Here is a 13,488-nt window from a genome sequence, read left to right as displayed (position 1 = left end):
GAGTATTTTAAGGCATGGATTCTTAACTAATTCTCAAACCTGATTCTGTTTCTTCAGTAATATCTCATAATCTCTTTTTGTGCTAAAAGCTCCCCTAAAACATTGGAATGTGAATCTAATTTGGGAACCCCTGGCCAATGCTAATAGTTTCCTGATTATTATCCCTAATTCCAGTGTTCCCTCTCTAGACAATTTTGTATACTATCAAATATTTAATTAAAAATATTTGACCATATCATTTCAAATCTTAAAGCATCTCACTACAAACCTATTGACTGAAGAATAAAGTTCAAATTCCTTAAGATGGCATTTAATTTAGTTTGTAATCCAGGCCATTCAAATAGATTTCCTCTAGATTCTGAACCATGATCATGACACAGAATTTCCAACCATAATCAATAGGTCCCAATAAATTTATCACAAGTTCAGAAAGCCTCTCATTTTCTCTAAATGTGTTACTGTGGTACATTTATTGAATTAAATTAATTAATTTATTTTACCATTTTTAATTTCTCCTGGTGCTTTTCTTCCACATAGCAAAGGATAGCCTTCAAATGATCCTGTATGATTTTTCTCTCAACTCTTCTCCTCCAATATTCCCATTAAAAACAACAGCGATTTTTTGTGTCTTTTTTACATTCAATGAATTTCATTTCAGGTGACATCCAGTGATAACATGGAAGAGGCAAATGCAACTTTGCTGACAGAGTTTATCTTCACGGGACTTACACAACAACCACAGTGGAAACTCCCCCTGTTCCTGGTGTTCTTGATGATATACCTTATGACCCTTGTGGGAAACCTTGGTCTGATTTCTCTGATCTGGAAAGTCCCTCATCTTCATATCCCCATGTATTTTTTTCTTGGGAATTTAGCCATTCTGGATACATGGCTGTCTTCAACAGTGACCCCAAATATGCTGGTCAACTTGTTAATCAAGAGCAAGATGATCTCTCTCACTGAACGCAAGATACAGTTTTTTTCCTTTGGAATCAGTGTAACCACAGAAAGCTTTCTCCTGGCAGCAATGGCTTATGACCGCTATGTAGCCATCTGCCAGCCTTTACTGTATCCAGTGATTATGACCAACAGACTATGCTTCTGGCTACTGTTTTTGTCATACATAGGTGGCTTTCTTCATGCCTTAATTCATGAAGTTTTTTTTATTCAGATTAATCTTCTGTAATTCCAACATAATACATCATGTTTTCTGTGATGTTATACCATTATTAAAGATTTCCTGTACTGATCCTTCTATTAATTATCTATTAATATTTATTTTTTCTGGTTCAATACAAGTATTCACCATTGGAACTATTCTTATTTCTTATACCCTGGTACTCTTTACAATTTTAAAAAAGAAATCTGAAAAGGGTGTAAGAAAAGCCTTCTCCACCTGTGGAGCTCATCTCTTTTCTGTGTCTTTATACTATGGCCCCCTTCTCTTCATGTATGTTCATCCTGCATCTTCACAAGAAAGTGATCAAGAAATGATATTCTCCCTATTTTACACTGTCATTATTCCTGTGTTAAACCCCATTATATACAGTCTGAGAAACAAGCAGGTCATGGATGCACTAACAAAAATTTTGAAAAGAAATGTTTAGATGTCATATTTGTATCTGTTTTCCTTTTATTACTATATTCACAAAAGGGGGTATTTTGATAATATTGGAATTTTTTCATGATTAGAATATTCTGTAATGTCAGTTAATAAGGTTTTTTGACTTAATAATTTCTTAAAGTATTTGTATATGTTCTTAAACATGTAAGGAATTTTAAACATGTTCATGTCATACTAGAAAAAAAATGAGCATAAAACAACTGAAAATTTTTGTAGGTTTTATGACATTGCATTGTAAGTATACAGAATAGAAAAATATTGTAGTTCCTCTAAAAATAACTTGAATAGGAAACTTTATACACATAATACTGCTATGTACTCTGGGACCCACATCACATCTTCTCCACTAGTGGTAGTAGATTTGTAATTGAGGAAGTAAAAGAAAAATCCCAGGAAATCTGCCAGTCATCAACTACTCTTCCATTTCACTTTTTTTTTGGGGGGATTAATGTCTTTTAATTCTTTGGGCAATTCAATTCACACATCTCAAAGGGAAATGAATAGAATTTGGAATACAATGAGGACAAAATGAGAAGGGAATTAAAACAACAAAGTCAGGGATAAACAGTAAGAAATGATTCTTAGCTCTCACTTCTCTGAGTAAAGAGAAGAGGCGGGTCGACTCTTTGTCTCTTCTGCCTTCTAAGGCCTGTTCCTGCTGTGTTTGTTTCTTATTGGCAATCTGAAGAGCTTTGTTTCTCCAGAAAGATAATAAATTAAAGAATTAAGTGTGGGAAGCATAAAGAAAAATAAAAGTGGCAGAATAGAAAGAAGATGTTTTCAGTTCTGTCTTCTTTTTAAGAAGTTAACTGGTAAAAAAAAATGTAGCATTTAAATATTACTGAAAGTTGTTTTTCACATCAGAGGCTTTAATTACATAATATGAAAATTTTAGTAATAGTAAGATGATAGCATAGTGCCCAGTGTCTGTGTAGGAAAGAAAAGGTCCTTGAAAGTTGTAATTTCCTTGGTCTCCATGTTCTTTACATCAAATGAGTGATCCATCTACAGGTTTATCCTTGCCATCTATCTCCCAACACTAACATTCGGAACACATTTCAACCGATACCACTGAATCCTTGATCTTAGAGTCTATTCACCAGCATGGTTGCAAAACTCTGATTTCTCACCACTTTCATCCTGCTCGTATCCTCTTTCCTCTGGAACATCATTGCCAATTGATTTTTCATATTTAGGTCCCAAATTAAGCCATATCCTTTCAATACATTGTCATTGCCTCAAAATATATCTGTGCATAAGTATATGTATCTAGATCTACATGAGTGTATTTGTTCATAAGTATTTCTTGATTATAGAATATATGTATATATAAATATAAATACACACACTTACACTTATTCCTCACCCTACGTTTGCTGGTGGTGGTATTTCTTAGGATCTTATCAATAAAAAATTGATTTATCTCTTCAATCTCTTCCTTCACAACTCTTCTAATGAAAACTGCACTATAGCCAAAATAAGTTCCTTAAAGATTTCTGGACATACTTCCCTTCCAGGTGAACACTCTTGCTCCTGCAAATTTATCAACACAGAGTACCTCTTCCTCTAACTGCCCTCTTCCTCATTACAATTGCAGTGACCAGGATTTTTCCAAGGTCTTTCTCCAGTGTGAAGCTTCCATCATGTATTTCCAGATTATCTGAAAGAAAATAAGATTTTTGACTCATTTGAAATATGTAGCTGTTTATTTATTCTTCATAGACCAAACTCCACCCTGGGCAATACTTATTTTGTGTATAAACTCTCCTTTTAGATTACAATTGAGAAGTCATACTAGTCTTTAATTTCTCACATTCATAACACAGGGACTTACTCACAAGAAGCTCTGAATAAGTATTTGTTAACTATTTATAAATCAAAATGAACCTAAGGCATACATACATAAAATGTAGGGAAAATGTTTCACACTTTCTAAATCTTAAAATGACTATAGGGAAATTTCTGGGCCTGGAATAACCGATGCAAGTCAACTTACCCTCAGTTTTTGTAACACAGAAAGCATCATACACTTAAAATGAAGTTTTTTTTTTTTCATCACTAAGATTGAGTATTAGAGTGGACTATGACAAAATTACAGGGGAATGTTTTTCTTTTAGTTTTATGTTGATTTAAGGAGTACAAAACATAGAAGTATTCACATTAAATACCATTATTCTGTATTTCTGGAGGTCTACCTCAAAAAATTAGTCTTCATCTTTTTCCTGTTTTGTTTGTTTTTTTTTTTTTCACTTAGAGATACCCCCAGACCCTAGGAAATGGACTGAATGGATTACAGTTGTTTTCATTACTCTTTTTTCCTGGATATCCATGTAATGCACAGGTGTGAATTGTTTATTTTTTATTGCTATATAATGTTCCCATAGTAGTAATGGTTTCCTGTCAATTACATTGAGTTTTCCCTTGTCCATTCATTGTTACAACACAAAAACAAAATTGATAACACAATCAATAATTTCTTCTGCTACTAGGAAGCTCTATCACTATAATTTCTATTTCCTTGGTGGGAGGGTAAATAGTATACTATGAATCCATGGACGAGTATGTAGTATGTCAAGTTTTCCTGTAGTTTTGGAGAGTATGGAATAAACAATAGGGGTTATGTTTCCTTTGCGGACTTATATAAGTGAGGTCTATAGATTGCTCTTCTCTGATTTGTCCTTCAATATAATCCCACTTCTTTAGGCCTTCCAGAAATTCACTAAAATCACTAAAACTTTGCTAGTATATGATTTTCACTTCGATTATAGATTTATTCTTTTCCATACACCATTTTGGTCATTTCAGTAAGAGGCTTGGAATGAAGTAAAATATATATTTTTGCCTTGACCTCTATTCTTTACAAGATTTTCAATATTTGGATTTTTGTCTTAAAATAAATTATGGAAATGAATGTATATAGATACAAAGGTTATTTAGATATAAAGTATGATATCATTAAACAAAGTTCACACAGTGGAACACTGCTGATAGTGGATTAAAATCACCTCAAATATATGCTGATGACATAAGAAAAAATACTTTATTATGCTTGTCTATTCATTTCTTACTTTGGATATTTAATAGAATTTATAGTTCCTCTCTGTATTTATACTCTGTGTACATAATTTTCTCATCATCTTACAAAACATTATTCTGTTTAGGAAATTACTGAAAAAAATTATGCTGGGAAAAAAACACATTTAAGAGATAAGTAAAAACAAGCAAACCACAATCAAAATTGTCATTTTTTAAAATTCTAGGTTGTGGACTAGTCATATCAGGATTTTAATGCATGTATGTATTAGGCAAATGTCCAAACCAATCTGGTATAAGCTTTTGGGAGGTGTTGAGGGACTATTTTAAAACTCAAAAAGTTTGAGTCTCCAACTTTATTTTGAATTGTTTTTGTAAAGATCTATGCAAACAGAATGATTGTCTTCATCAACACACTGTCCAATTCAGTAACCTTAATAGTATTATGTGGGACTACACTTAGACACTTAGAGAATCATTGTTTTAAATAATCAGTGAAGAAAAATTTTATAATCTTAACATATATTAAGGACTTGTCCAAATGTAGTTTCCAACAGCCTATATTCTCTAAGTCTGCACTTTGCGATTATTCTTAGGTTCTGCCCTCTTCCTGATTTGGGCAGATGGATGAGAGATTCAAATGAGCATCTGTTTCAAGGATGAAGAATTTTAAGGTTTTCTTTTTTGTTTGTTTGTTTTCTTTTCCTCTTTTTGTATTAGGGATTGAACTCAGGGGCACTTAACAACTGAACTACATCTCCAGCTCTTTTTATGTTTTATTTTTTAAACAGGGTCTTGCTAAGTTGCTTAGGGCCTCTCTAAGTTGCTGAGGCTGGCTTTGAACTTGTGATCCTTCTGCCTTGGCCTTCTGAAATGGGATTAGAAGGCAGATGCCACCATGCCTGGTTTGTGAACTCTTTTATGAGCTTTTTCTTTGGAAAGAAGATTGATAGCAGTGATAGCCAATCAAATCACTATGGCTGCATTTTATTAAAATTATGGAGGGATTGTTTATCAATGATAAAATTATAGTCAATGGATCAATATCTGAATGATCATTCTCAAAATTTGTGTATAATATGTTCTAGTTGCTATAATATGACATTTCCCAATTCTGCAAAGTTATGTTCTGTATGATACTTATTTGAGGGTAATAGTCAACACTTGCTTTATAGTATGTCCCTATCATGTTCAGAGGAGAAAAAAAAATCACTAAATGAATGAGTGATTAATTGTATAACTGTATTAGTCAGGGTTCTCCAGAGAAACAGATTCTCCCTCCCTCTGTTTCTTCCTTCTTTCTGTTCTTCCTTCCTTCCTTCCTTTTGTTCATTCTTTATTTTTATTTATTTATTTATTCATTTCTACATCTGTATGTATCTATGCATCTTTTTGGAAAGAAGAAGGGAGAGAGGGAAGAAGACCGATGGAGAGTATGTAATTCATCCTAAGATATTGCCTCACATGATAGTGGAGGTTCATAAGTCCAATTTAGTGCAATTTGCAAGTCAGTGACTCAGGAAATTAAAAATCTGGGAACTGGAGATCTGACAGTAAAAATTCCAGACAAAGTCTGAAGGCCTCAGAATCAGGAGCACAGAAGGCAGAAGGAGAATGTCAATGTTCTAGCTCAATTTTCTCAGGAAGAGAATGTGTTCAGCATTCCTCTGCCTTTTTATTCTATTCAGTCTCTAAATGGATATCACCATGCCCATGCATATTGGAGGAAGTCAGATTTTTCACACAGTTCACCAATTCAAATGATAATATCTTCCAGAATCACCCTTGTTAGACTCTCTAAAATAACATTAAACCAGTATCTGGGCCTCCAGAGCTCCCATCAAGCAGAAGGATAAACATATTTTTATGATGCATACCATTTCTCAACTTGGTATCCATACAAATCTCTTTCAACCTAATAAAAAGAATAATAAAGTCATAAATATATACAACACCATGCAACTATACCTCCTTTAAAGGATGACTCCCATGAATAGCAATTAAGCCATTGGGTGATGTTTATGCTTCTCTTTGATATCCCACAACCAAAATAACTGATAAAGTTTAACAATACTTAAAAATATCCATGATGTAAAATTAATATATCTTATATTACATGCAAAGCAAATAAGAGAAGAAAGAAGACAAAGATATTAAATATAGTGTCTATCAGGAATGTCTCATAGGGTACCTTCCACTCCCAGGTGATGCCTGTATATCAGGCAAAACATTTTGTAATACAGGCCTGAGTCTTCTGCTGTCAGTTCAGCATACAAATAGCCCTTGAAGCTATACATGCAGGGTGGAAGAGAGAAGGCAGTTTTACATGAGAGTGAATGAAGGAAACTGGAGCCATTTCAGGTAACTTGATCCTTCATTTTCCACTAAGATCCAAACATGCGTATACCACATCTATTTGATGATGGGCTGCTGTTGCACATGCCCAACTTTATGGCTTGCTGAGTCAGCATCCATTTTATGATGGGATGCTCAGGTCACATGGTAACTTGGTGGCCCATGGTAAAGCATTTACTCTGTAGTAAAGCCCAGAGGCATGCTAAGGGATGTTTCTCAAAAGAAGAGTGAATATTTGCTTAGGAGAACAAGACATTGCTACAAAATTCTAACAGTCCAAGAGTACACTCTGAAATTCACTGGTAAAGGTCTACCAAAGGCTTCAGCCTGTCTTACCATTGCCTTCCAAATCACCACTGAATACTAAATAATATGATTCAAATGGCAGTGCAAAGCCTCCTGCCAACCTCCATTATAATGAATTCCTCTGAAAAGTAGAAGCTTTTTGGATCATTTGATGAATAGGTCAGAGTAGTAGACCCATAGAATGAATGAATGGTCTATAAGTCCAAAATGCTTATTGAACTTTTTGCATCTTCTACTTCTTCTTTTTATAACTGGTCAGATGTAGCAACTTACACTTTACCTTAGAAATCTTGATAGGTCTCTTATCATTCAATAATTACAAATTTAACCTAGGTAGAAGGTTTCTAGATTTTTGTCTGATATATTTTTTAGTTTTTGGTATAATACTGTCTTAGCAGTCAGTCTAGAATGATGGCTGTTTCTTGCTCACAGATCCACTCATCCCAATGCTACTACTGGAATGGAGTAGTGATGTGAAAGGAAATAGCAAGCAATATCCCTGAAAAAGTACTTCCTTTCACATCAATAAGGTCTGGTAAGCATTATTTATACAATGCATGAAACAAATCTAAAAAGCAATAATTTTAAAATTAATAATTAGAAAATTGGAAAGAAAGGCTGGGCTCTGCTCAGTGGTAGAGCACTTCCTGAGTGTGCATGAGTCCATGGATTTGATCCCTGGTAACATAGACAAATTAAAAGAATAGGGAAATGATTCTGATAGAAACTTCAAAAATGAATATATACACTTGTTCGGTAACTATAGAAATAGAATCTGGGTTATGTCAATCATCAGTAAATGTAACTAAAATGACAGTAGTATTTCAGAACTCATTAAAATGACAAATTGAAAAGACTACCCATGTTGGAAGCATCAAGGACAACATTTGTAATTAAAGACAAGCAAAAAAAATGAGTTTAAAGGAAATGACATTAAAAGGTTAAGAGGAGAGTAAAAAGGTTGAGTTTTTGTCATGTTTACTGCTATGTGTGCACATCAGGCTGTTTATTCCACACTTCTGCAGTTTTTATAGCAATGTCTTTTTTATCTCTTATTATAGCCTTTATAATTTCCTTGTTCACTAACAAAATTATAAGTAAGCAAGATAATTGACGGATAAGACTTACAAAATATATGTCCTGTTTTTGTTCCTTTCTTTCTTGTCATTAGCCAAATGATGGATTAACCTTCTTATTTAAAAATATCATTTTATGAGCTGGGGGAAAAGCTTAGCCTAACGTGCATGAGCCCCTGATTTTAAACCTTAGCACTGCTAAAACAACAAACAAGAACAACAAAACAAACAAATAAAATACCTCGTATCCTTTTACTGCAGAGATGATGACATGAGTACTCAGGTATCAAAAATAAATATAATTAGGTTTATTTTTTCTGAAAGAGGACTCAGTTGTAAGCTGCTTTGTTTATGCTCAGAAGAAAACCTGAACATGTTACTACCATATTCATAATATCATTTGCTTTCCTTTCAGCTGGGTAAAAATTAAAATCCCTGATGAAGCTCCCCAGGCCCTTTGAAATCCAATAGATGCTGATCTCCTGAGCACATATGTCTCCTTCCAACTTCTCCATTTGCAGGCCAGTCACATTTACAATTTTTTGTTTGTCTAATAATTTGTCTAAGGATTTCTCATACAATTGAAGGCCCTGTAGTTAGCAAGTGTCCACTGGTATAATAGTGCATAAAGTAAAGACTCCAAAGCTCCACCTAGAAATACTGAAACAAATACAAGTTTTCACAAGATCTCGAGGACATTCACCTCCCATTGAGGAACCTTGGTTTTCTTAAGCTATTCCCTTTAACATTTGACTAGTAATATTACTCATCAGATTTGAGCTTAGAATGGGGCACCTAGGCACATGGTTGCTATTTAAGCTCCAGTTTGCATGAGGAAGACAAGTGTACTTAGGTTGGCTCTGAAGGAAATAAGATCTTTGCCTAAGTAAAATCATGTGTTGATGAGCTCAAACAGAACCATACTAATCAAATCACTCAGAATTGCACATTTTAATGTAAACTGAAGCTTCCATAAATAGGTTAGAAATATCTTTTTATGGGAAGATATTGAAATGAAGTGCAATTTTTATTGTTAACTAGAACAATTGTGACTCAATGTTTATGATTCCAGAGTTGGTGAGGCTTGTGGGACTACCTGAAGTTCTCATACATATCTAAATCCACCGTGCCCAGTAGAACTACTTCACTTGTCCACGGGGAACCCTCTGGTTCTCTGAGGGGAATTTTAGGTCTCTACTTTTTCCATTTCTGGAAGGAGCACACAGTTGTACAGTGCCTGACTTTTGTGTTCAAAGTAGACCTTATATAAACAACATTTTCTTGAGACCAGTAAATTAAGCATTCAAAATGAGTAAGTGGGCAAACAATTGAGACTTGTTATCATCAATGCTGTGCTACTGTAATTTTTCTATTTCATATGGCCTAATACTTTTAAAAAATCTCCCCAAATTTTTTTCAATATATGGATAAGAGATAAATCATTTATAATTTTTTAAAAATTTTATATGAAAGGTCAAATTACTGTTTATATGGAAACCTTTAGATTGGGACCAGAAGATACCAAAAGAGCCAGGTAAATATGGAAAACAATACACTATCTTCAACTTTACTTTTGTGCTAAAATTTGGGTAAGCAAAAATACACTAAGAATGTTTTGTTCTCTTTACTGATTTGTTTATTATCTTGTTAACTTAGTGATGACTTTATTTGATGATCTAACATAGTGAACAATTTAAAATTAGGTTTAATAGTTGAAGTCATGATTATGGCTATATAACAAATATTTCTGACAATTATGATAAAAATTTAAAAAATAGCAGAATTAAACAAACATTATTACTGTATATATGTGACAGTATGACCAATGTGATTCTACAATATGTATACTCAGAAAAATGAGAAATTATATCCCATCTATGTATGATACATCAAAGTATATAAGTGCATTCTACTGTCATGTATAACTAATTAAAACAAAAAAAGGAGAGCTACAAACATAGTGTAACCTCTGACTAACTAAATTTACTTTTTAAAATGTATTATGAAAAAATTATTGTTTTAAAGTAAGAATAAAAGCTAAATGAACGAAAGCATTTTATGCAACACAATTTTAGTAGTGAATAAATATGTGTCAAAATGTTATGCATATTATCTCATTTAATCTTTTTTCTGTGCAAATTATTATTTTTTTATTTTTCTTCATTTATATCTATTGAAATTCTTTTATATCTATATGAAATTCATCTATATCTATATGAAATTCTTTAATTTTAACAGAGATCTGACACAAAGCTTATCTCATCAATGTGGTCCTAAAATTTTATACTTGGTTCAAGTGATTCTGAGTTGTGTGGAAGGAATCCCAACCCAAATAAGAATGCATACAAACTGTAGTTGTTGGTACTGGTTATTCTCATCTCCTTTCTCAGGTTCCTGTTTTGGGTTACATATTATTCTGGTTAGAATGCTAGTGGGTGAGGAAAGTACTTTCAAGTTAAGCAAGAAAGATTAATTGAAAAAGTCCATTTTAATTACTGCAATAACAAAGGTAGTGAGGTTAAAATTTGTTACACTATATATTTGATGGTACCACACTGTGTTTTTACATATATGAACATAGTCATATATGACATATTGAAATAGTCAAGTAAATTGCATTCTACCATCTCATAAGTTACTTACTCTCCTGGCACACTCTTGTATACAATAAAGTAGTATTAATTATTAAAGTTACAGTTTTCATGTTGTTCTTGTATTTAAAGGTAATGCAACTTTAAATATGGAAAGATGTTCATGAAATTGTAGTGTATTTATTTTTTAAAAAAAATCCCACAATATTTAAAACAAAATTTAAATCAGATCTCTCTTTTGTGCTCGACCTCCATGGGAAAATTGAATTTTAACAGAAGCAAAGGGGAGGAATTCCCTTGATGTACAAACTTTTATTGAATTCCAGAGTGAAGATAAACACCTGCATCCCTGAATCTTTCCCTGCCTCTCATGTGCAGCCTTTCTTGGAAACTCCCCCTCACCTTTGACTTTTCTGCACTTATCCATATTTGTCCCTAGTATTTTTCTTCCTACCTCTTGTTTTCTTCACACCTGCACAAATTCTTTTTCTACTTCTGTCCCAGTTCTCCTCTCCTTCCTTATTTTTTTCTTTTATGAAACTTTGATTAAAATGGTCCTATAGGAAGAATTATTATATTTGACTGCAGGCAGGATGAAAATGTCAACTCCTCCTCATTACTTAGAGTGCACGCTTCCATTCTCTTTCCGGATGTGCTACTTGTTTCCCATGTACTTTCAATAATTCTTTGAGCATAATTGATTCACGTAAAAGAAACTACTCTTGCTAAATTTAGTATGGATTTCTTAATTTCTGCACTTAAATATCCTTGTTGATTTCTTGTCCTACTAGATTATTAATTATGGTACTTAGAACTGTTTTCTTTGTTCTTCTTCAGTATTTTTTTATTTTTTATGTCTATAACACTCAACATTTCAGATTCCCCTATACATCCAGGATAACTCTGCTTACCATTTTTTTTTCTGGTCTGTATTATGTCTCTCTATTGTTCAATCCAGGGCACTGAGACATAATAAGAAATGGGTTTATTAAATGGAAATTGATTTAAAGCAAGGCCTTAGAGGAATCAGAATGATGGCTGGGCAGAAAAAGTAGGACAAAAAAATAGGCCCCAAACAGTAACAAAACTGATGTCTCAGCATGGTCTCAATAGGATTTCTATTACTGATTTGACCTCCAATGTCACAATCACATCAACAATGAAATCATTGTAGATGCAGGATGTTGGAGTCTTGATATCATTGCCTTGGTTGTCTTATAATCCAATTTCTTTTTTGCAAGTGTATATTTGTCTCTCTCTCTGTATTCCAAATCCTGTATATATGTGAGTTTCACTGGGCAAAACTAGACCAATTATCCTTACACTAGGTTCAAGGGCATGGGAAAGTGAATTTCTGGTACTTTTGGCTTCTCAAGTGAAGGGTAACCCTTGCCCTTCAAAAAGATGAATGTTAGAAAGGGACAGATTGGTCATCTAATAAACAACATTTATTTACATTATAACATATTTTAATATAAATTCCACAACATTTTTCATCTGCCCTCTCCTAGTGTACACATGCGAAGGGGTATGTTATGCATAATTATGCCTCCAACTGTTCCAATGACATTTAGTTCATAACTTCTATTAGTGCCCAGTAGAACCATACTCCACCTGGATTTGAGAGATTGTTCCTTACACAATTTTCATAATGAAGCAAAATTCTTACTTGTATTCTTACAGACTACCTGCCCAGTCATCAAGTGACTGCTTTCACCTTCACTGACTACCCTTTAATAATAAATATATAACTGAATCCTGATGACTCAAATAATTCAGAAATTCTGAACATTTTGAATCAGGTTTCATTCTCCTTATTACTACAAATGTCATATCATGTATGGGTGAGGCAATGTACTTAGATTGGCATGTTCAGAAAAGCATTTTTAAAGTACAGATCCTTAACTCATTCTTGAACTACTCATTCTGTTTCTCCATTAATACCTCATAATTTATATTCTCTACAAAAAAGCTCCCCTAGATCATTGAGAGATAAAACTAGTTTGGGAATCCCTGGACAATGCTAAGTTTTCTGATTAGGGAACTTCAGTGATCCCTTCCTACAGTTCACTTTGCATACACCAAAGTATTTTTTTTAAAAATAATTTGTCACATCATTCCACATCTTAAAAGATCTTAGTACAAAGAAGTTTAACTTCCTTCAGATGGAATTTAATTCACTTTAAAATTAAGGCCATCGAAATAGTTCTTCCTTGGGCTGACTCTCATTCAAAATATAGAAATCTCAACACCTCAGTAGTTTCCCCAAAATTTATCTAAAGTTTAGAAGCCACTCATTTTCTCTAAATATGTTGCTTCTTTCATTTATCATTGAGTTGATGTCTTTTGACTCTTTTTCATTAGATAGTTTTTTTTAATCATTATGGTAAACGGAGGGTATTCTGAGAAGCTTGAATTTTTTTCCTCCACTTCTCTTTTTCAGCTTTTTTTAAAAATAAATCCTAATTGAATTTTTCCCCCCATTTACAGCATTTCATTTCAG

General features: G+C 33.2%; 1 pseudogene; it reads left to right on the top strand.

Moving 5' to 3' along the window:
* Positions 1–658: 658 nt before the first annotated feature.
* Positions 659–1,607, top strand: LOC124100061 (olfactory receptor 183-like; annotated as a pseudogene).
* Positions 1,608–13,488: the final 11,881 nt, after the last annotated feature.

Source organism: Marmota monax, unplaced genomic scaffold (genome assembly GCF_021218885.2).
Source record: "Marmota monax isolate L192 unplaced genomic scaffold, Marmota_monax_Labrador192_F-V1.1 WCK01_AAM20220418_F8-fsc00053, whole genome shotgun sequence".
Lineage (NCBI taxonomy): Eukaryota > Metazoa > Chordata > Mammalia > Rodentia > Sciuridae > Marmota > Marmota monax.
The sequence above is the reverse complement of the archived record's forward strand: the minus strand, read 5'-3'. Positions and strand labels throughout refer to the sequence as shown.